This window comes from Anabrus simplex, chromosome 1, assembly GCF_040414725.1.
Source record: "Anabrus simplex isolate iqAnaSimp1 chromosome 1, ASM4041472v1, whole genome shotgun sequence".
NCBI classification, from domain to species: domain Eukaryota; kingdom Metazoa; phylum Arthropoda; class Insecta; order Orthoptera; family Tettigoniidae; genus Anabrus; species Anabrus simplex.
Window position 1 is genome coordinate 891,187,645 of NC_090265.1, and position 23,941 is coordinate 891,211,585.

The 23,941-nt window shown below is 38.8% G+C and overlaps 1 protein-coding gene across 1 annotated transcript in view; it reads left to right on the top strand.

The window, feature by feature from the left end:
- The window catches only part of LOC136857707 (aminoacylase-1A), a 179,614-nt gene that overhangs the window by 89,561 nt on the left and 66,112 nt on the right, over positions 1–23,941 (top strand). The window lies entirely within an intron of this gene.

Below are 23,941 nucleotides of genomic sequence, written 5' to 3' on the forward strand. Positions count from 1 at the left end.
GGTATATTTTGCATCTATAGAATTGAAAGTGAACATACTATATTTACTCATGTATATTGCAAACTCGTGGAGAGCAGCATTCTAATTTATTTTAATTTTCTTTTTTTTGTTTTGGTAAGGTGTGTAAATTGTCTAACTAAAAGTTTTTTCTTTACTATTCACAAATTTAATTTTATTAGTGATGGAAATCCACCCCAAAAGTTCTGTTGCTCTTTCTGCATTGCAGGACATTTTACTTTCCTCTCACGGAGAGAACAGTCGTCAATTAACATGTCTGTCCTTGCTTCTGTCAAGAAACAGACCTACAAGGGACACCTTTGACCTCGAATGCTCGAAACCGCATGCAACCATGCTTAGAATAACAAGCAATCTTAAACAAAATAGTAGTGTGCGTCATTTCCGTGCAAAATGTTGCATTCTACCTTAAGTAACTTTTTAATAGAGAGAAACAAAGTAACAAGATATAGATACCATAGGAAGGAAATTATATGTAATTTAATGGCGTCAGTGTATCATTACATTTTCAATCAGCAGCGCCAAAAACTCTCTGCTTAAAGTACTTATAACAGCGCAAAATACATACGTACAGCAGTACCACACACCTGAAAGTGCTTACATTAGTCCTCAAAGTGCAGATGCAGGATTTTCATGAAGTGGTTAAAACAAAGTGGGAGAGAACAATGTGCACACCTCACTAAAGCCATGTTATCACATTCCAAATCACTTTCGCATTCACACAGTCCAATATCAAAAGCCACACTTATTACATTTTGAAATGATGATGTTGGTATTACAAGATATTAGAATCATTCCGTATTGACGGTTTTCACTTTACAATGGCGAAAAATGAAAGTATCCTCCTATTCAATACATCATATATTCCGTCATTAGACGGAGTAAATAAGTTCAGACATGTTTCGGCTCGTTTGAGCCATCTTCAGTGAAAAAATTAGGGGGGGGGTGGAATAATTTACATAATATGAGTTGAAAAAATGCTAAAAAACATAATGAAAGCGCAAATGAAAAAACAAACAAAAGAGAGCCTAGACGGAAACAAAATAGCACAAATATACAATATTTACATCAATATGCAGAGTAAAAAACAACTTATTGCAACAAAATTCAGTGAAACAGGAGTTAATTTGAAATAATAATTGATACTAAAAAACTGCGTTAACCTAAGAAACAAGGGAATGAGAAAACAAATGATGCAGATGGAAATGAATGGTAGTAGCACATGGTGAGGTTGTGGACCTCATAGTTTACAAATTATTAGTTTATAAAAACGACAAAACAGTTTGAAATCGCTGTCAAAATCCTAGTGGAAACCCATCACATCAAAATGGTCAGGAGGAGAGCGGGAGCAAACATTTTGAGAGAAACCAAGCCTGAATTAACCTGCAGGCGAAAAGCCTGTGATAAGGAGAAAAAACACCTTAAATTTAAGGCTTCAGAAATAGCAGCATTCTTAATATGTTCTCAATCTAGCGGTCCCTTTCTTCATTATTGTTTCATAATGTTGGCTGGTGTTTTGCCTTATTATAGAGGGGTCGGAAGGGCCGCATATAAAAAATATGAGAAGCTGTGTTAGGTAGAAGACAGATGCATAGTAAATTGTAGTAATCTAGTGGAAACCGTCAATGAAGTTCTAATGGTGTGCAGTAGGTGGTTGTCCTCTCTAGTGGCCTGGCTTTCTCAAAGTATCTGCACTTTGAGGACTAATGTAAGCACTTTCAGGTGTGTGGTACTGCTGTACATATGTATTTTGCGCTGTTATAAGTACTTTAAGCAGAGAGTTTGGCGCTGCTGATTGAAAATGTAATGATACACAACCTCACCATGTGCTACTACCATTCATTTCCATCTGCATCATTTGTTTTCTCATTCCCTTGTTTCTTAGGTTAACGCAGTTTTTTAGTATCAATTATTATTTCAAATTAACTCCTGTTTCACTGAATTTTGTTGCAATAAGTTGTTTTTTACTCTGCATATTGATGTAAATATTGTATATTTGTGCTATTTTGTTTCCGTCTAGGCTCTCTTTTGTTTGTTTTTTCATTTGCGCTTTCATTATGTTTTTTAGCATTTTTTCAACTCATATTATGTAAATTATTCCACCCCCCCCCCCCTAATTTTTTCACTGAAGATGGCTCAAACGAGCCGAAACATGTCTGAACTTATTTACTCCGTCTAATGACGGAATATATGATGTATTGAATAGGAGGATACTTTCATTTTTCGCCATTGTAAAGTGATGTTGGTATGTCAGTGTCATAACCTGGTTTTCGCCAAGCATATTGCAACATAGGGTTATACGTAGGTGCAGCAAATTGATTGTAAATCACAGAGGGAAGTTTCACGATGAAATACAGTCGTGTACCTTCACTTGTGGTTTAGCATCTTGTAGTCTTACAAAATCAGTAATCCTCCTGATATAGAGTTTATATTGGTGAAAGGAGTAAACATCAAGTGGTTGGCAATATTTTGTTGTTTTTGGTGGCAATATCTTCAGCATAACATATTTGTTTGGAAAACTTGCATCTAGAAGGGTACGATGTGTATGACCTGCCCAGGAATCGCACAATAGGCTCTTTACATTTGTTATATGTTCGCCAAGGACTGAAGTTAGAAAACGTTTCATGTGTTCTTTAGTCATTTTTCCACTTTTGCTTGTTTCTTTAAAATATTTGGACCGAAAGTGCCTTGTGTCTCTTGAAAACAGATGTACAACTTGTTTGCTAGTCTGCCTGCCATTAATAAAGCCACATCAGTTGTGTAGCTGTGGCTAGAGCTATGTACAGACTGCAACACACTACCTGTAGTTTTCTCTCCTCTGTAGGACAGTGTTGAAGCTGAAGATATTTCATAGTGGAATTGACTCTGGTCACCGTTCCAGACATTACCTTTCTCCACACCCTCCTCTGTTATAAACATGTTTACTTATTCCACAAACTGTTGTGCCTTCTGACATATAATATTATCGTCTTCTATGTCCTTACGTGTGACAAATGTAGTAATATGTGTGGATGAAATGCCATATTCAGCCTTGAGATGGTCGGTAAGGGAAATGGAAGCTTTCAAATTGACCAAGCCAAGTATTTTAGCCCCTTCTAGTGCCCACACCTGCAGATGCCAATGGTGAACTGTAGATCCATACCTCCTTGCACCAACAAATTGCAATGTTACATACTCTTATAATTTGTAATTGCAACAGACTGTTTCCTTTGAAACGAGCACCTGCTCCCCGTTTCCTAGACACATAATTTAGAATTAATGTGCAATTTGATTTACTTTTGATGTACTTATAGCACTTCATTAGCTTGCTATAGGAATTGAAGACACGATTGTAATAGTATTCATAAATGTTCTCTAGTATGCTGTCATCAATATCTTTTAATACACTGGACCTCGTCTTTTTGGGTGGAGAGAGTTTGTACTCGCTTGGACTTGACTCTTCCTGTTACTCTGGAGATGAATGTCGTGTACTGCTTGAAGATCCACCTTCAGGTTCACGTTCCTCCTGTCCTTCAAAATCTGTATATCTATCCAGCGTAACGTTGTGTATTTCTGTGTCATTGCCATTATATTTCTGAATTATTATGTTATATAATATATCCGCGAACTCCATATCCTCGGCCCCGATGTCATTTCCGTATTCAGCACGTTGCAACTTGGTCCCTAATATTTGGACCACATGCGTAGGATTAATTCTCTTCATGATATCACTGCACTGTACACAGTTTACACAGTAACTCGCTTGCGAACATTCCAAGAGACAAATACGTACTGCAGCTATACCACTCACGCAACTGGAACACTGGTTAGTGCAACTGCACTATGCCACCATCTAGTGGCGCTAGCAGACAAGTGAGGAGTTTTGCTTGGAAATGAAGCACACCACTGTTTTGTTTATGATTGCTTGTTATACTAAGCATGGTTTCGTGCGGTTCCAAGCATTCGAGGTCAAAGGTGTCCCTTGTTAGTATTTCTGTGGCTCAAAAATCTCTAAACAATTGATATACAGTATCAGATAGTGATTATCTGAAGGGTATAATATTCGTGCCATGTTGAGTAGGGAATATACTCTGCTATACGTAAGTATGTTTAATGTTTCGGTTTCTGCTTGATTGTTCATTGTTCATCCTTTGATTGTCCAACATATGCAGAATCTCGCAATAATTCAGACTGGATAAAGAAGTACCATACATACACAAATAATGCCCACATATTGTTTTCAAATTTTGGTGGCAAAAAATTGGGGTATGAGTAATATTTCCATCTAGATTGGTAGAGTGCCTCTGACGTACAGAAATGAGGAATGTCATTTTGCTGCCCTTTCTATTTGCAACTCTGTTTCTGCCTCAAGTGAGAAGCATGCCGTGTACTTATTGTGCGATTTGTGTGGTGTCTGTTTTAGACATAGCAGCTAGTTTGGGTAGCTCAGGCCGTTGAGCACTAGCCTTCTGAGATTAGCAGGTTTGATCCCAGCTCAGTTCGGTTGTATTTGAAAGGTGCGCAAAAACACCAGCCATGTTGGTAGATTTACTGGCAGATTGAAGTACTCCTGTTTGATAAAAGTCTGACACCATGGCTTCTCCAAAAACCATAAAGTTATTTGGTGGGACATAAAACCAGTAACATAATTATTATTGTCAGTAGTAATAGTTGAGGGTGGCTGATGTGACTTCTCATTATAGATAACTCATGCCTGAAAAAAATTTCACACTATTAAAGAGGCAGATCAAATCTTTAATCACGCAACGGGAATAAAGTACGATGTGGGCAAGAGTTGCATATGTGATAGGAGGAAAAATAAATCTAGTCTTCAATAGACAAATAGTAACCCCAGAGCATTTGTAGTCAAAAGGCAAAGTTTCCATAAATAATAAATGGGATATGCAAATACAGTATGACAGTAAAGAGAATTTGGGTGTGTATTCACAAGTAAAATGTATTGAAAGCTATAACAAGAGCATTAAAAATTACAGATTGCAAGGCTAGCTGTGGATGTGCCACGTATGTTTCAGAACAAAATAACTTCAGTTTTTTATAACAAACTAGCATTGTTATATCTCCCAGACAATTATGTAGAAACTGAATGGCCTGACACCCCTGATGGGCCTTAGGCTACCAAGCGTCTGTTGCACAGTGACGCATTGCCAGCGCGACAAATCCTTTCTGTTGTCTTTCTTGGCTTTTTAGAGCGGGACCACTACGTCACTGTCTGATAGCTCCTCAATTGTAATCACAAATGCTGAGTGGACCTCAAACCAGCCCCCAAGATCCAGGTAGAAGTCTCTGACCTGGCTGGGAATTGCACCTGGGTCCTCCAAGTAAGAGGCAAGCATGCTACCCCTAGACTACAGATTTGTCAATTATGAAAAAAGATTGTTAATTTTCACAGATTTGCTGTCAGCTTGCACCAGAGAAATTCATATTTACTCTCACTGATTGGTAATGCAGACCAGATGCCATTACATTTTGAAATGCCACTGGACTTTACTAATGAAGATAGTCTTCATCTTGACGCTCCAATTTCCCAGGTGTGGTGAACAAGCGCTCTTCATTTACTTTGTCCCTGTAGAGGTTTTTTTCCATAACCTGCTGCAAATCCAGGCCTCATCCAGCTAGATCACTTCTAATCGATCCATCTCTTCCTTGGCCGACCTCTTGAATGTTTGCCTTAGATTTCCTTCTCAAACCACACTCTAGCTTTTCTTTGTGGGTCCAGTCTTTTGAGATGACCAAACCACTTCAGCCTGGCTTCAACTGAGATCTCGCTATGGGATATTTTCACTTGGACAAGATGGCGTATCTCATTGTTTATTATTTTGTTCCTCCTCATTTTTTTCAATCATAGTTCTTAAGAACTTCATTCCCACTGCTTGTAGTTTTCTGATATTTCTGTTGGTTTGAAGCAGGTTTCTAAACTGTATGTAGTAATTGGTACCAAAAAAAGCTCCTGTAGAGTTTTAATTTTGATCTTAAAGGAACTTGGTTATCCGTAAGAAGTTTTCTCACAAGATGATGATAAAACTGTGCACCATTCTGTACTCTATTAGTGATTTCTGCAGATAGTCGGCTATATGTTGTTACTACACTGCCAAGATAACGGAACTGATGGACTTGTTCAACCTGAATCCATCTACAGTGATGTTAGTATGGATGTTCTGTCGACTAACGGGCAACACTGTCAATTTGGTCTTGCTTAATTTGAGACCAAATTGCTTGAATATAGCATTCCAGTCATTCAGCTTCTGTTGTACTTCAGCTTCACTATCACCCCATATCACCACTTCATCTGCAAAGGCAAGAGCTTTAAACTCAGAGTTGTTGCTGAGTTTCTTATCTCTTCTGTTATTTCTGGCATTACAATAATGAATAAAAGTGGGGATAATGTGCTGCCTTGTTGTACACCCTGCCTAGTCTTAAACCACTCTAAATATCCTTTCCCTATTTGGACACAACTACGGCAATGGTCATACAGCATTTTGACTTCATTTATTAAAGCTCATGGTATACATATTTTCTCAAGGCATTCCCAGATTTTTGTCTCTGTACACTGTCGTGTCTTCTCAATATCTAGGAAAATGAAAATGAAGATAACAAGGTGAAAAGTTGCGTCATAATTATGTAATTTATTGTATTGTAGATTTGTGCTTTTTCAGTATAAATTTTTAACAAAACTATATAAATACAATAAAAGCGTTTTAAAATTTCCCTTCCTACAACAAGGCTGTAGTGATTATTCACATGTATACTCTAATATAGGTGAAGAATGACTTGCCTAGGTAGGAATTGAAAGGCACTCTTATTAACTAGTGTAATAGAAAAACAAAGTAATGCTATGTTACTCTTTTTTGTCAGTCAGTGAGGTAGGTGAGTCAAATAAGCTCACTGGACAAAAAATTAGTGCGCACTCACAGATGGATCTTTAAGCCTCTACAGATGGCGTAGCAATCAAGTCCCGTGCTGAGCCGCACGCGCACTGCCTCTACGCGGGCATGGGGCAGAAGCAATCACTAACATATTGATGTTTCAAGCGGACAGTGAACATCGGTATGGGTAGATGTAAAGATGCGACATAGTGGCAAAAGGGGGCAATCGTGTTTGGCCATGCTCATAGCCATATGGTGCATGAAGTTGCTGGATTTGTTTGTGTTTCACAGTGGACTGTTCAACTTTTCTACAATCAGCAGTGTACTACATGTGGCCACAAAACGCGTCAGAATTGTGACCGAGAGTGACCAAAGACCCGTTTCATGGCTTGTGGATCAAAATCACTTCCAAACCTGACAGGAATTGCTGCAGTCAGTGAATGAAGGTCCATCCCAACTTCGTAGCAAGAGAACATTGCGACGGGAACTGCATGCAATGAACATTTGGAGTCGGTCACCTCACAAGAGGCTATTGCTCACACAGGCGCATAAAGCTGCACATCTTCAGTGGGCTAGAAATCATCGCACATGGACAGTAGCTGACTGGTGGAACATAACGTGATCTGACGAATCACATTTTTGCTTGTATTCCAATGACTCATGTCATCGAGTGCACCGAAGGCCAAATGAAGCCTTTCATCCTGGATGTATGCAAGGTCAGGTTCAAGCGGGAGGTGAGTCTGCGACGTTTTGGCGCTGTTTTTCTTATCATGGATTTAAGATCACAGGATGTTCATTGGGCTGGATGCATATGTGACTGGTTTTGTGAACACTCCCCCCCCCCACCCGATTACTTCTTGATTGGCCTTCAGAATCACCTGACTTGAACCCCATTGAAAATCTGTGGGCGATATTGGACCAGCGGTTAGGACTCAGACATCAGCATCCCTGCAATTTGGTGGAATTGTCTTATCAAATCCTTAGTGAGTGGCTTAACCTGGATGCAATGTACCTGCACAACCTTGTGGAGTCACTTCCTCGCTGAATCCAGGCAGTTATAGAGACCAGAGGTGGTGTTATACAGTATTAAATGATGCTTGTAATGATTTCTGCAGGGGTGACTAATTTTTTTGTCTGGTGAACTTATGAGATGCAGTCTAGAACATCTCTGTGCATCACACTTTCCTTTTTTTCTCTAATTGATAAAAATGTAGTGTGAAAATATTTCTATTCTGCATTGTTTCTAATCTGCTTTGCCTTGGTAAAGTACTATTCCTTTTCATTTTTATTTATGATGCCTGATTTTTTATCTTTGAGATATTAACATTTTTCTTGTGTCAGCTGATTACAGTTTACGCCTCTTAAATTCCAAGAACAATCTGTTCTCACAAGGTCTGTATTTTTATAGTGATTGTGCTTTCATTTCATTCCATGTCTTGGCTATGGGAGTGTGGGGGTGGTAAGTACTCCTATTTTCATATCAGGTACTGCATGTAATCTCTAAAGGAAACTATAGTAAAACCTCGTTAAGACGTTTCTGCAGAGGACAAGGAAAACAAACATGTTAAGCAAGAAAACTTACTGCTATTACAAGATTTTAGAATCATTCCGTATTGACGGTTTTCACGTTACAAAGGGAATTTAATATGTGCTCCTATTCAATACATACACATCTCAATCATCAGGTGGAGCAATAATAGTCGTACATGTTTCAACTCGTTTGAGCCATGTTCAGTGAAAAAAGTTACAGTTCTTACATAATTGATGCTAAAAAAAAATTGTGTTAAAACACAGTGAAGAAAAGAATGAAAACAAATCAGATATGACAGAATTAAAACAATAAGCAATTATGGTGAAGTTGTGGACCTCTTAGTCTAAAACGTGGAGTGTGTTACAATTAAAAAACGAGGAGGAATTCACTGTGCTAAAATTTAAAATGAGAGTCTGTCTTCATTGAGTCACCATCACAAATAGTTAAGAGGGCAACAAAATCTTGAGAAAGCATGAAACTTCAATCATGTTACTGGAAGCCTTTTATTTCAGACCAGTGGGTTATTAAACATTATTTTTTTCTGGTCACACTCTTAGACAATGAATTGGAGGTTACACTTGACCATTCACACCAGGCAAATGCTGGGGCTGTCTCTTAATTAAGGCCATGGCCACTTCCATCCCATTCCTAGGCCTTTCCTATCCCATCGTCACCATAAGATCTTTGTCGGTGCAATGCAAAGCAAATAGTAAAAAACACTCTACCATGGCCGTCATTTTGAATCCCACAAAGCTTCGACCAACTCGAGTGATCGAGTACAGACCATGTGACCTGCGGTTAGGCTCGTGTAGTTGTGAGCTTGGATTTGGTAAATAGTGTGTTTGAACTCCACTGTTGGCAGCCCTGAAGATGGTTTTCCGTGAATTTCCATTTTCACACCAGGCGAATGCAGGGACTGTACCTTAATTAAGACCACTTCCTTCCCACTCCTAGGTCTTTCCTATCCCATCATCGCCTTAAGACCTATATGTGTTGGGTGCGACATAAAGCAAAGTGGTTAAAAAAAAGAGTGATAATCGAAACTTGAAGGTGTGAGTTTCAACATTTGCGCCACTTCTGCGCGCTTAAAGATGCGGATGCCAGTCCACTTTCTGACAGATTTTGAGTTTGTCTTCATTTATTTACTCTGTTTAAGCCCACATTGGAGCACCAAAATCAACCTTATACAATAAAATCTTCAAAAAATTTCATTTTTAAACACTTGATAATTTCTTCTCTTCCCAAAACTTCTTCATTCTAGACGATCTTGCAACCCGTTCTGCTGATATAACATACTGCTTACGTTTTGATGTTGTAAGTGATAGTTTTGTATATTTGTTGTTTAGAATCTTCTCTTCTCGATTTTCAATTTTCTCTGTAGTAATTTTCAGTTCAACCAAATCCATTTGTATTTCTTTAAACCGTGTGCTTTTTGTTTTACTATTCCAAAAGAAATCAGAAAGCTGTTTTATAAGTCTAATATTTGGCAAATGGTTTGTGTCCAAAAAAATGCAATCACTCGTTTTCTCATTATATCAATAATTGTTTCACTTTCCTTTTAAATTACTGAATTGAGTAAAAGTCTCCACTGGCCATCAACCTGATGTTTTTTATTAATAATTGTCCAGAGAATTCTTCTATCCACTTTCTGCAGTTTGTCTGTTGTTGCGTGGGTATTTAGTTTGAATAATGTTTCACTTGCATACGTTGCTTCTGGTTTGATGACTGAGAGTTATAATGGCGATATTTAGTATTAATTGGAAGGGACTGTTTTTTGAACTTCTTGTGCTTGTCTCAATTTTAGAGTTCTATTGTCTATGGATGCTTTTTCATTAGCATTCCAGGTGAGAATTTCACCCAGATATTTAAATGTATTTACAACTTGAATATTCTGAGTATTATTTAATATAATATGTGGAGTGTCAGTTCTAAAGGATGACATCATTTTTGTTTTCTCAGAAGATATTTTTAACCCAACCTTCGCTGCTAATCTTCCTAGTTCCTCTACTTGTCTTCATTAGTAGGAATTTCACTACTTTTTCCATATCCATAATTAGGCTATCACTGGACAAATATACACCACACTAGTCAACTCCACACGATTATGTTCCTAATCCAGATATAGGCTCCCTTCACTGTACCACTCAACACAAAATAATGATCTAACTTCTAATTGGCATGTGGAATACGAACACAAACAGGCTCACTGTGTTAATCAGCAATCTCTCTGCTATTTGCTAAGCAAAACTGAACATTCCTGAGGCTAACAGCTTGTTCCCCAAAGGTGCAAGTTATCCTGTGAAGTTCAGGAATTCAAGCCATTTTCCCATTATCACTCAACTGTGGCGAGGGCTCTTACCCGCACAGAGCGCGTGAAAATGAAAGACTCCGTAGCCCTCAAGTGCTGTAATAGCTTTGGGGTTGGAAAAGAACAAGAGTTTACCAAGGGAGGACAAATAATATTTTCAGTGCTAGGAAGAATAGTTATAATAGCGAAAACTCGTCATGCGATAAGGGAGGTATTTTTATATAGACTTAATACAATGAGAATCGCAACTTCAAATTTATTGTATACTATGCGGGAAAACATGTTAATGAGGAACACGCTAACGAGGTTTCACTGTATTAATAAATGTTGTTTATCTGTACTGTATCTAGTGATATCCCTTTCCCGAAGGCAGGCACGGCAAGCACTATTTTGTTCACCTTCAAAATGCAGATCTTCACAGTTCTAGTATTGCTGTATCACATCTTAATACATGATCTCACTTTACAACAGTTGCTGGGATACTTCAGAAAAGAATATCTTGTAATATGTTAATGAAATGGCATATGGCTTTTAGTGCCGGGAGATCTCAGGATGGGTTTGGCTCGCCATGTGCAGGTCTTTTGATTTGACTCCCGTAGGCGACCTGCGCATCGTGATGAGAATGAAATTATGATGAAGACAACACATACACCCAGACCCCGTGCCAGGGAAATTAACCAATGATGGTTAAAATTCCTGACCCTGTCTGGAATCAAACCCGGGACTCCTGTGACCAAAGGCCAGCACGCTAACCATTTAGCCATGGAGCCGGACAATATGTTAATATATCATTATTTTGAAAAGTTAATCAAAATACTTGAAAGGAAGTCCTATAGAGAAAGATAGGAACATGGAAAGCAACTCACGGTAGCATGAACACAATGGCAGATCAGTGTGGGAAGAGGGAGCACAACAGAAAGTTGGAGGTAGTGATGATTGTTTCAAGAGGAAGTACAGTTTGGCAACTGTCCTGTATATAACACTAATCAGAGAGAGAAAATGGAAGGGATCAGACACTTCAAAAAATGAAGATGTTGGTCAAAGAAAGATAAGGTCCGCAGAGCGTGTGAAAATTAAAGACTCTGTAGCCCTCGAGTGCTGTAATAGCGTCGGGGTTGGAAAAGAACAAGAGTTTACCAAGGGAGGTTGGATAGGTTAAATGAAAGTGAGGAGCCTGGCACAAGCAAGGGGCACAACTGAAAGATGAGACAAGGACAAATAAGAAAATGCAAAAAAGACAAGGACAGTCTCCAGGTCTTCAAACACTACTGTCTTTGAATGGATGGGCTCTCTGCTCCTACGCCCCCAGTGAGCTAGTTTCTGCTTCCCAGCTTCATCAAGAGGGTGGGCACCAACACCCAATGAGGGGTCACCTTGACAGATTTTCAGTCTTGATGTCGTTAGTGTAGAATAGGAAGAAAGTGGGATACATATATGAAAAAGTTAGAAACATAAGATGTAGATAAATACAGGTAGTAAAACATTACAAACACTGGACAGACAAAATGAGAAAACATCCCACTGGGACAGTCATCGTCATTGGCTGCAACTCGTATCCGAGTATACATATTCTTCAGCAGTTTACATTTTCACACCCACAAGTCTTTGTGAATATGTTTCATATGAGTTAGTAGCCCAATATTGGCATGAAACATATGTCCACATGGATCATATAGAGTGGCTGGGGGAGGTTGGGGCTGAGCTTGATGGAGCTTCTGTGCTTGTTGTTTATCCTCTTCACCATCTTCGGTCCTCTTCAAATGCTGTAACTGATGCAGAAACAGTGTGGTGCCAAAGTATACAATTCTCAGCAAGCATATCCCAGGATTGAGGGTTAATTCCAGCTCTTTTCATAGTATGCTTTAGCGGATCCTTGAATTGCCTCAAAGGGACTCCATGAAATCCACCACGTGGAGTTATCAAGGAAGGCTGGTTTCACCCATGCGATGGACGTGCCCAGTCCATCTGAGACGGTAGCCAGTGATGGTAGCCTCAGCTGAAATTTATTTTGATAATCTAGAATACACCAAAATCCTCAACATATGCTTTTGGTCAAGGTATGTCGACATATTTGTAATATTGGACCATTGTTCCATTAACGCGATCTCCTCTCTGTCCAATCTATGAGCAGTTGTTTGTTTGTTTTTTTCAAGGTCCAATCACTTGCAAAATTAAAACCACAGTGAAAATCAAAAATGTTCTATTTGCAACATTTATCTGCACCGTCCAGCTACTTCTCTACCTAGTCACCACTCCAACATAGACATTTGTCGTAGAGTGTTAGAGTAGAACGCAACCGGGAAGCCGGTTTGAAGAGGGTTGCGCAGTAACATTCGCGCACTTTGTAGTATGATGTGTTTCCCCCGAGCCAATAGAATCATTTTAGTAAGAGGTGCCTGTTTGTGCGGGTCACGAGTGAATGTTTCGAGTTTTATTTGTAAATATCGTAATCAACGAATTTAGGGAACTATTTGCGTGTGCACGATAGATCCAGGAAGAGCAAAACGACAAGAATTCTATCGACAGGCGAGGGAAATAGTATTTATAGTGTATTTGTATTTTGTAAGTTTGCAGCAGCAGGCGGGGAAGGTGAGGACCGCCATGTTGCCACGCTTCAAAAGAAGACAGCACTCGCGTGTGGTATCGGCCTGCGAACAGTACAAAGGATAGAACAAGCTACGGAAATAAAAATAATGCAGTGTTCAGGTCGCCAGGGAAGAACCCTAAGAGGAAGAAGCCAGTGACAGCCCTTGATGATTTCAGTAAAAATGTTCTGCATAAAACAATGTTTGATATGTATAAAAACGGCGAATATCCTGTGGCATTGAAACTGGCCCATCCATTTACCTTCCTTAATATCTCGAAAATTTTCCTCAACACTTTCTCGGAGTTTGATGTTAGAAATTAATTTAGACTTTCAGGAAACATTTAAGCCCACGAAAAATATAGGTCATTGCTTTGGAATTCAAGATATAACTGGATGAAAAATGTTTACACTTTCATATATTGTGATCTTTCGTACTTTTAAAGACACCACTCATCTACTAATGTAATTCCACGTCATTTCTCTGCTGACAGCTCGCAGCATACCACTTATTACATACTATCCACTTCATTCCGTATTGATATTGTAATCAAGATAACAATTAAGTAAAAGGTTCCATCTGATCTATATTTTATTATTTAGCCTTCGGCTAAATTTATGTCATTAAAAACTTAGAGAACATGTTTCGATTGCTTAGCAATCATCATCAGCTGTTTCGCTTAAAGCTTAGGATGGCAGAGACAGATGCAAACACGTAAACATCGGAACAAGAACGAATTGGACGGGTAGTAAAACAAACTTCCCGACTTAATGATTCCGAATAAAATTCGTACAACGAATAATTGGATAGGGGTTGTATTCCAAACTATCCAACTGAATGAAAACTGAACAATTCGACCAATAATCTACATAATCTCCTCCACCGAACAGTAAGAAAGGTCTAGAAAAAGAAACAACACTATACCATCAAGACAAGTGTGCAAGAGCAGTAACGGAAAACTGTCGAACTTAATAATGAACCAGTGCAAGTGACAACGAATGAAATCAAAGATGTTTTAGTTTAGAATAGTTTTTAATTTGTATAATTTTAATCTTAACTAACAAACACCCCCCCCCCCCCCCCCTCATCCACCCTCCCTCACCACTTAAACATCCCATACTAACACATTTTAATTTTAATTATGAAATGTTTTATGCTTTTTCACCTAAGCTTTAAGCGAAACAGCTGATGATGATTGCTAAGCAATCACAACATGTTCTGTAAGTTTTTAATGACATAAATTTAGCCGAAGACTAAATAATAAAAATGTATTGATCAGGTGGAACCTTTTACTTAATTGTTATCTTGACATACCACTTAGTCAAGCAGCTCGTCTTTTTTCTCCCAAGTCTTCCCAGCCCAAACTATGCAATGTTTTTTTAACGCTACTCTTTTGTCGGAAATCATCCAGAACAAATTCAGCTGCTTTTCTTTGGATTTTTTCCAGTTCTTGAATCAAGTAATCCTGGTGAGGGTCCCATACACTGGAACCATACTCTAGTTGGGGTCTTACCAGAGACTTATATGCCCTCTCCTTTATATCCTTACTACAACCCCTAAACACCCCCTTAACCATGTGCAGAAATCTGTACTCATTATTTTCAATCTCATTTATGTGATTACCCCAATGAAGATCTTTCCTTATATGAACACATAGGTACTTACAGTGATTCCCATAAGAAACTTTCATCCCATCAATGCAGTAATTAAAACTGAGAGGACTTTTCCTATTTATGAAACTCACAACCTGACTTTTAACCTCGTTTATCGTCATACCATTGCATACTGTGCATCTCACAACATTATCGAGGTCATTTTACATTTGCTCACAATCTTATAACTTATTTATTACTCTGTACAGAATAACATCATCTGAAAAAAAAAGCCTTATCTCTGATTGCACTTCTTTACTCATATCGTTTATATATATATAGGAAAACATAAAGGTGCAATAATACTGCCTTGAGGAATTCCCCTCATAATTATTACCGGGTCAAGTAAAGGGTCGCCTACTCTAATTCTCTGAGATCTATTTTCTAGAAATATGGCAACCCATTCAGTCACTCTTCTGTCAAGTCCAATTGCATTCATTTTTGCCACTAGTCTCCCATTATCCACCCTATCAAATGCTTTAGACAGATCAATCACGATACAGTCCATTTGACCTCCTGAATCCAAGATATCTGCTATATCTTGCTGGAATCCTACAAGTTGAGCTTCAGTGGAATAACCTTTCCTAAACCCAAACTGCCTTCTATCGAACCAGTTATTAATTTTGCAAAACTGTATAATATAATGAGGAAGAATGCCTTCCCAAAGCTTACATGCAATACGTGTCAAACTTACTGGCCTATAATTTTCAGCTTTATGTCTATCACCCTTTCCCTTATGAACAGGGGCTACTATAGCAACTCTCCATTCATTTGGCATACTTCCTTCATGCAAACAATAATCAAATAAGTACTTCAGATATGGTACTATATCCCAACCCATTGTCGTTAGTATATTGTCAGAAATCATAAAAATTCCAGCCGCTTCTCTCGTTTTCAGTTTTTGTATCTTATTGTAAATGTCATTGTTATCATATGTAAATTTTAATACTTCTTTAGCATTAGTCATCTCCTCTATCTGGACATTATCCTTGTAACCAACAATCTTTACATACTGCTGACTGAATACTTCTACCTTTTGAAGATCCTCACATACTCAATACCCTTGTTCATTAATGATTCCTGGAATGTCCTTTTTGGAATCTGTTTCTGCTTTAAAGTACCTATACATACCCTTCCATTTTTCACTAAAATTTGTATAACTGCCATTTATGCCTGCTCTCGTGTTATCCTTACAAGGGAACTGTCCATACTATCATATCGAAATTGATCATGAGATGATCCATAAAAGAGCGATGTACAAAAATTTAGGTGCCATTTCGAATTGGAAGGTTTTGAAATCTTGATACGAAATCCATGTGACAATGCAGCTTAATGGACGACCCTTGCTTCTTGCTGGCTCGCACAACGCATAGTGGAGTGGAGTTGCAGTTGTGCTGGAGAAAGAGAACGAACTGGCAGGCTGCCACGCGCCATGATCACTTTGTTACGGAACTAATGTGAAACATAAATGAGGTGCATTAAATATTTGTCACCTTGCACAACAAATATGCACTTTGAGGCCACATTGTTCTTCAGTTTTCTTTACTTGTTTGAAGGCAATATTTCAGATACTTCGAACTCGGGAGGTGTCTCTGTTGTATAATTTGGTTGCGAACCACAAATATTTAATCATATCCTTGAACTGTGGGGAAGAAAATTGAAAATGAATGGACTGAATTTTCAGTGTGTTGTTTCTCTGATAAACATCAAACTGAAAGTCTTCACGAGTCGGCACAATGTCTGTTAAGCGGATATACAAAGCCTTCCACTGCCGGAAGGAAAACTTGTCCAGGGGCTGTATTTTCCGTGTAGTGTCGGGAGGAATCTGGAGAATTTCTATACTGTTGCCTGGAAGAATGTCTTCAAGACAGCTCTTATCACTGTAAGTAGTCCAGGAATCTAGCAGTAGCAAACACTTCTCTTCTGCAAATGGAAAGAAGGATTCTTTAAACCAGTACTTTAATTCCTTTCTCCCCATTTTACCTGATTTTGTGGCTGTTACAATTATATTTTTGGCATGAAACATTTCTTTGGAAACTCTCGGGCTGAAAGTTCCAATTGCGTCCTGTAGTACAATTAATACTTTCGAAAAAAGAGTACCGGCCATACTGTACCATACCGTAGGTGTAAGGACCACCTAGGACGATTACTCCATTTCCTGTCCTAAACTTCCGACTGAGCTCAAGTGGTTAGAGAAGTGGGTTAGGCTGCCAAGGTTAAAATATAAGTCAAAAATATAAACATACTACTAAGTATATTGACAGGAATAATGGAGGTTTGTTGAATGAGAAATACAGTTAAGAGTTAAGATGGATTTATTACCGAAAAATAACCAATCCGTACTAAACAAATATAAACAAAACAAATAAAATCGGCGTCAAAATGGCCCCAAAAATGGGATCCGCACATCACAAATAAAATGAAATAAAATTGCAAAAAGGTTTAACACAATTAAATACAAACTTGGGTTGTAGACCACAAAACAAATTATACAAAGTCAAAATTTATATACATGGAGACACGACTCTAAGGTTTCAAATTAGTTAATTGATTGAGTTGCCTCGGTTATGTCGAGTGGCCTAACAACAGAGTTTACGAATGTTCATAACATGAATTCAAGATATACGAAACTAGTGTATCACTAATTACCCTATATTTACTTCTGTTAATACGGTCACAAAATCACATATAACACACTTGTACAACGTTGGCAATAATCCCTTCCAAAAGGCAGAGATTCTACTTGCGAGTCCTGACTCACGGCAAGGATCCATACAGAAATGGAAAACCACAATCATCAAACAGCATACGGACTGTATCCCCAATTTAAACAAGACATGGTAAATATCAACACACAGCATAAATAAAACACTCCTGAAAATGAAACAATGGCATAATATTGCAACATAAAATGAAGTAGGCAACGGGAAACTTTCCCGTATCATGCAGCTGCATATGAGCATATCACAACGCCCACAGTGGTCTCGTACTCACGCCACGTGCTTGCCTATCAGCTGTAAACAACAAATACAGATCAATGCACTATAGACTTGGTTTGCTGTTCGGGGGGGGCAGTCTTGCGATGGAAACAACTTTCACTTCACACAGGGCTAACAGTATCTCAGCTGATTACTCAGCTTGCTAGAGAAATCATCATTCACCAGCCTCTCATGGGCTTCTTTTAAACACAGCAGGGAAACTAATATCTTTCTCAAATACACAGTATTCTCTCTGCCTTAGCATCACATACACAGCTTAGACTTCTTTTGCATTCCAATAAACATCAATCCCATTTAAATACATGGCACTCTGTGGCCTCTCGTATATCAATAAACATTAACAATCGTGCACAACCGCACGAGCACCTTTAATTCATATATCATCAAACATGCAACGGCACAAGCCCTTCAATTAAAATATCAATGGTTCGAATTCCTGTTCGACTTTTCCACAAACAAGCCTCCAGTCTCTATCAGTGACCCTGTATTAAACCAACGGCATGCATGCCACACTGTACATCTTGTAAACACTGAAATACACATGCAGAGAAAACATCCTAACTAAATCTATTTAATGTTGAAATGAAAATTTATATCAACGCTGTTAGCGTATTGCTTGTAAGTTATTTGATGATCGTAGCTAGCTAAACTTTACACTTGTAGAACAAAGAAATAAAATACTGTAATGGTCATAGCGTCCGCCATGTCAACTGGCAGTGGGCCCGGCCCGGCCCGGCCCGGCACCGTAAAGACCCACCCCTTATGCTTCAGCTGGGCCAATCACTAGCAGCTAGGCCAGCCCCACTCGCTTCCGCTCGCGGTCCTGTAGCAGAGGAGTATGGAAATGACTCCACGATTAATCTGGAGTGTTCCATCTCACGATGTTCCTGGATCCATCCAGCATCCGGACGATTCTAAAAGAGCCAGCGCAGGTATATAAGAGAGGAACGACCTGCCTGGAGTCAGTGAGAGTTAGACTGTGTTAGAAGTTGGTGTGGTTCAGTCGTGAGCAACTGCCAGTGTAGTGAAGTATGTGAACTGCCGTGATTATCGGACTAGTGTGCTACAGTGCGGACTGTCGGCGAAGGAGAGAACGTGTAGCCGTGCGACGCAGGACCTTGTGTGTGAGTGTAAAACTGTGTAGTGTGAGAACAAGTGAGAAACGAAGGGGGAGAGAGCGCGTGAACTGTGTAATTTTGCGTTATGAGCAAAAGTTGTGTGTAGTCTTGTGTAGTTTAGTGCCTAACTAATAAATCTTAGTATTGAAGCTACCAGTCTAGTGTTAATTGATCATACTACCCCAACAACTCGTTACAATACATTACACAACACAAACACAGAATAAACCTACTATTCCCTTGTATCCCAACTAGCCAATTACATACAGAAACAAAAGCATGCAGTCCAACCCTGAGCAGCTGTTTCTGTATGTTTCTCACCAACAAACTATAGAGTCCTTTATGCTTTCATTTCACACACGAAACCACTCAGATCAATATTGTACATTGAAGAAGGGGTGTAGTCTAAAAATCACTCTGTAGTTGCTTCCACAAATATCTTTGTAACTTTATCTTTTTTGACTTCTTCTTGCAGATACCACGGGATACAAGTTTTGTAGTTTTTCTACTCTTTATTCTGTACTTTTTCTTAAAACAACTAAACCAACTAGCACATGCGCTGAAATTAGTTCGCCCCATTGAAATCTCTCTTGAAATTTCCAAGGCCCACCGTCGCAGGTCTTCATCACTACATTCTGCTTCAGTCTTCTCGCTTTTGTAAAGTGAGAAAATAATTTTGTGTGCATCAATTTCCTGTGTTCAATGGCGCTTACTGATGTACATTCTAATTGATTTTCCACCTGTACGGTTGTCGTAGTGACGTCACCTTACGACGACTTTTGTGAACAGTGGTTTATGAAAGCCGCTTTTTACCCCCACCTATTTAACCATAAATTTACAGATTTTTTCTTGTACGCTAGATCTAAAGTTTGTTTCACTTTTTTCTGTGGATTGGTAGCATAGCTGAACTAGTATATTTGCTAGATGACTGCAGAGTCTCTTCACTGGATTGATGGAAATCAGCTGTCCTTCCCATGTTAACTTATTTGCCATTTGTTGGTCATGCTTCCTGTCGTTCGCATTACCTTCCCAATTGACATTTGGTAAATTGAGATCTCCTGCTAACAATCACATTCCTTTCTATGTCGCTTCCCACATAGCTGATTATCTTATCAAATAACTCTGAATCAGCGTCAGCACTACCCTTTCGGGGTCTGTATACTCCAAAGCCATCAAGTTGCCTATTACCTATCAAAACAGCACAGCGAATCACATGGCCAACTTATTAAAAAAACTCCCGCCATGTATGCTAAATTTTGACATTAAAATACAGTTGTAAAACCCGAAGCAACTTATGCTAGTGAAACACTCTTCAAGTTGAACACTAAATCAACAACCGATAAATTGCAAAAGTAGATAGAAGAATAATCAGGACAATCACCAATAAGAAACACCAAGTTGATGGCCACTGGAGATTATTACAATGAAATGGTATATCATGAAAGCGAATAAACAATGCAGGAAAGGTGAATTTACCTTTTCTTGTCATATATTCAGACTGCCAAAAATCCAACTAGTGAAGCAGTTATTTAGTAACTTCTGGAAAAATAAAACAAACAACACTTGGTTCACAGAGATCATGAATGATTTAGAAGAATAAAATTATCAATTCTCCAAATTGAAGGAAGAGAAGAGGATTCTAAGGAATAAACACTTATGATTCAAACTCATAACATTTGAACGAAGGAAGTACACCATTACTGACAACCAAAGGGCAGCCAGATCTGACAGGATAAAGAAGTTTTGGGAGCGGAAGAAGCTGAAAAGCTGACTATTTAATACTAGTAGACTTTAATGTATATGACTGATTTAAGTGCTCCAGTGGGAGTGTAAACTATGTAAAAAGAAAAAAAGGTACAGATATAAATAACTATTCTGTGTGTTGTGTTAAAAATGCTAGATGTTCCTTTTTTTCTGCTATTAAACCATGTCAACCTAACCTATATTATGCAAAATTTTCACTATTATACCCTTCCTATTCTTGAAGTTGAAAATTAGTGGGGAAGACGGGGTGTTATAGGCGAGTAAATACGGTATATCCTTTACAAAGTAAGTTGTAACAACTGTCAAACCAATGTTGTTGAATAATTTGTTTAGTTGCTGCTCAGAATACATTTGTATATTTGTATATTTACTTCATAGCCAGTGTGGGCATGAGCAACAGTGTAAATCTTCGTACAAAATTTATACAGTTACCGTTATTCATTTAAGTTATACTTGAAAAGACAGTCAACCCAGGAAAGACACATAATAGCTGTTATACTAGTGTTATCATTTTATATCTACTGATAATCACATTGGTTTGTCCACTGAAACAGCATTCATTACCACCACCACCATCATTTTATACCTGTGTTAATGCAGATATATTTTAGAATAAATTAAATTAAAGACCAAATAGTACAGAGGAACCTGACATGATGTGAATGCTATATTTAATTCAGTTCTGTATTTACCATTCAATATTTGTGAAAACATACCAATTTGATTCCCCTGTGAGTTGGATTGATAGCCACTTAGGGCTCCCAACTTGGGAGCATAGGTTGACGACTGGGTGACCCCTACCCAAGTCTGACATTGTTTCCCCCCCCACATTCACCCTTGTTCCTGCTGATAGCCTCTGCTCCTATATTGTGCTCAGTGTGGTGCATATCACTGGAGTCGTAAGACATACATGATGCTGTTTCTTTTTTTCTTTGTTTCTTATCTTTTCTTTTCTTTTCTAGAACAACAGCTGATCCTCTCTCTTTCTTTCTTTCTTTCTTTCTTTCTTTCTTTCTTTCTTTCTTTCTTTCTTTGAGACATTATCTTGACCAGTATTTGAATTCATATTGACAACTACACAAGCGTCTCTTCTGGGCCACTTTAGTCCATAGATCCAGTGTTATGGATGTCACACTCAGCCATCGTAACATTATAGCTCCTCTAGGGACACCATGACCTTAACGTTGGTGTGGGGGCTTGTGTGCTTGTTGATCCCGAGGGCTGTGCCAGCTTAGTGTTACCTATGCTGGGTTGGCCTTGGTGTAGGGCCAGACTAACAATATGTGCCCTGAGTTGCCTGAGAGGTGTCTGTGCTCTTTATTCTTTATTACTATTTCTACCCTTCTATTCTCACCTTCCTAAATTTAATTCCTCTTCCTGTCTAGCCAGCTTCTCTGCATCGGGGAGTAAAGTTCTACAGAAGTTTAACTCTCCCCCAGTCACAAGTTTTGGGTCGTGGTGAGGTGATGCATGGCTACTGGGAGAGTAGTTCTTAGCGACCCTCTCCAGTCACAAGTTTTGGGTTGTGGAGAGGTGATGCATGGCTACTGGGAGAGTAGTTCTTAGCGACCCTCCCCAGTCACAAGTTTCGGGTTGTGGTGAGGTGATGCATGGCTACTGGGAGAGTAGTTCTTAGCGACCCTCCCCAGTCACAAGTTTAGTTGTGGTGAGGTGATGCATGGCTACTGTGGGAGTAGTTCTTAACGACCCTTCCCAGTCACAAGTTTCGGGTTGTGGTGAGGTGATGCATGGCTACTGGAAGAGTAGTTCTTAGTGACCCTTCTCAGTCACAAGTTTAGGGTTGTGGTGAGGTGATGCATGGCTGCTGTGAGAGTAGTTCTTAGCGACCCTTCCCAGTCACTAGTTTAGGGTTGTGGTGAGGTGATGCATGGCTACTGTGGGAGTAGTTCTTAACGACCCTTCCCAGTCACAAGTTTCGGGTTGTGGTGAGGTGATGCATGGCTACTGGAAGAGTAGTTCTTAGTGACCCTTCTCAGTCACAAGTTTAGGGTTGTGGTGAGGTGATGCATGGCTGCTGTGAGAGTAGTTCTTAGCGACCCTTCCCAGTCACTAGTTTAGGGTTGTGGTGAGGTGATGCATGGCTACTGGAAGAGTAGTTCTTAGCGACCTCCCTCCAGATACCGGGTGCCCTCTAAAGGTGAATTTACCTTTTCTTGTCATATATTCAGACTGCCAAAAATCCAACTAGTGAAGCAGTTATTTAGTAACTTCTGGAAAAATAAAACAAACAACACTTGGTTCACAGAGATCATGAATGATGAAAGTACACCAACATTTTATAGCTTGGGTTACATTGACCCATTTTCTTAGCATATATTTTAAAACCATTCCAGATCAATGTATGGAAAAGGCACGAGTTAACATAATATTAAAAATAATCTTTCTACATTCAATGGCTACGGAGAAAATAAAGATCATTTGTTCTGCTATTTTAATATTGACGAGATATATTATTACGACCCCCTTTAACACTCCAATTCCCGGCTTTTACATTTGCCTTTAACGCCCAACCTGGGTCAATGTAACCCAAGCTATAAAATGTTGGTGTACTTTCAGCTTTCTTATCTGACTCCCTTGGGCATCTCCTGTTCTTTTCTGACTCAAATGTTTTTGGTTTATTTGACAAAGGGAGTGTTTCATTTTCCTGCCGTTTGTGGCCCTTCTCTCTCTCTCTCATTCTTAAAATAATTGAACCTCTTCCTTCTTTCCTTTTGATTAGCATCAAGAGAGAATGGTTGCCAAGTTGTAGTTCTTCTTAACTTCTTAAACCAATTAAAGCCACCACCACCACCACCATCCTTTCTCACAATGTGCTATTCCTTTTCAGCAGATCTGTAGTTCTATTCATATGCATTGGATACATCACTACAAGAATGTAATGAATTGCAAAACCACTATTATGTACCAAATAATATATGAAAACTACTCATTAAATCTTAATTTGAAGTCAATCTTACAGGAAACATATTGCATTCTCAGCGTTAGTCGTTACTTTGAGTTTTTATTAAAGTTCTCGTACATAATGTATGAATTCTATCCGTTTATTAACTGAGTCATATTTACAGAGACAAAGAACAGTAAGGAT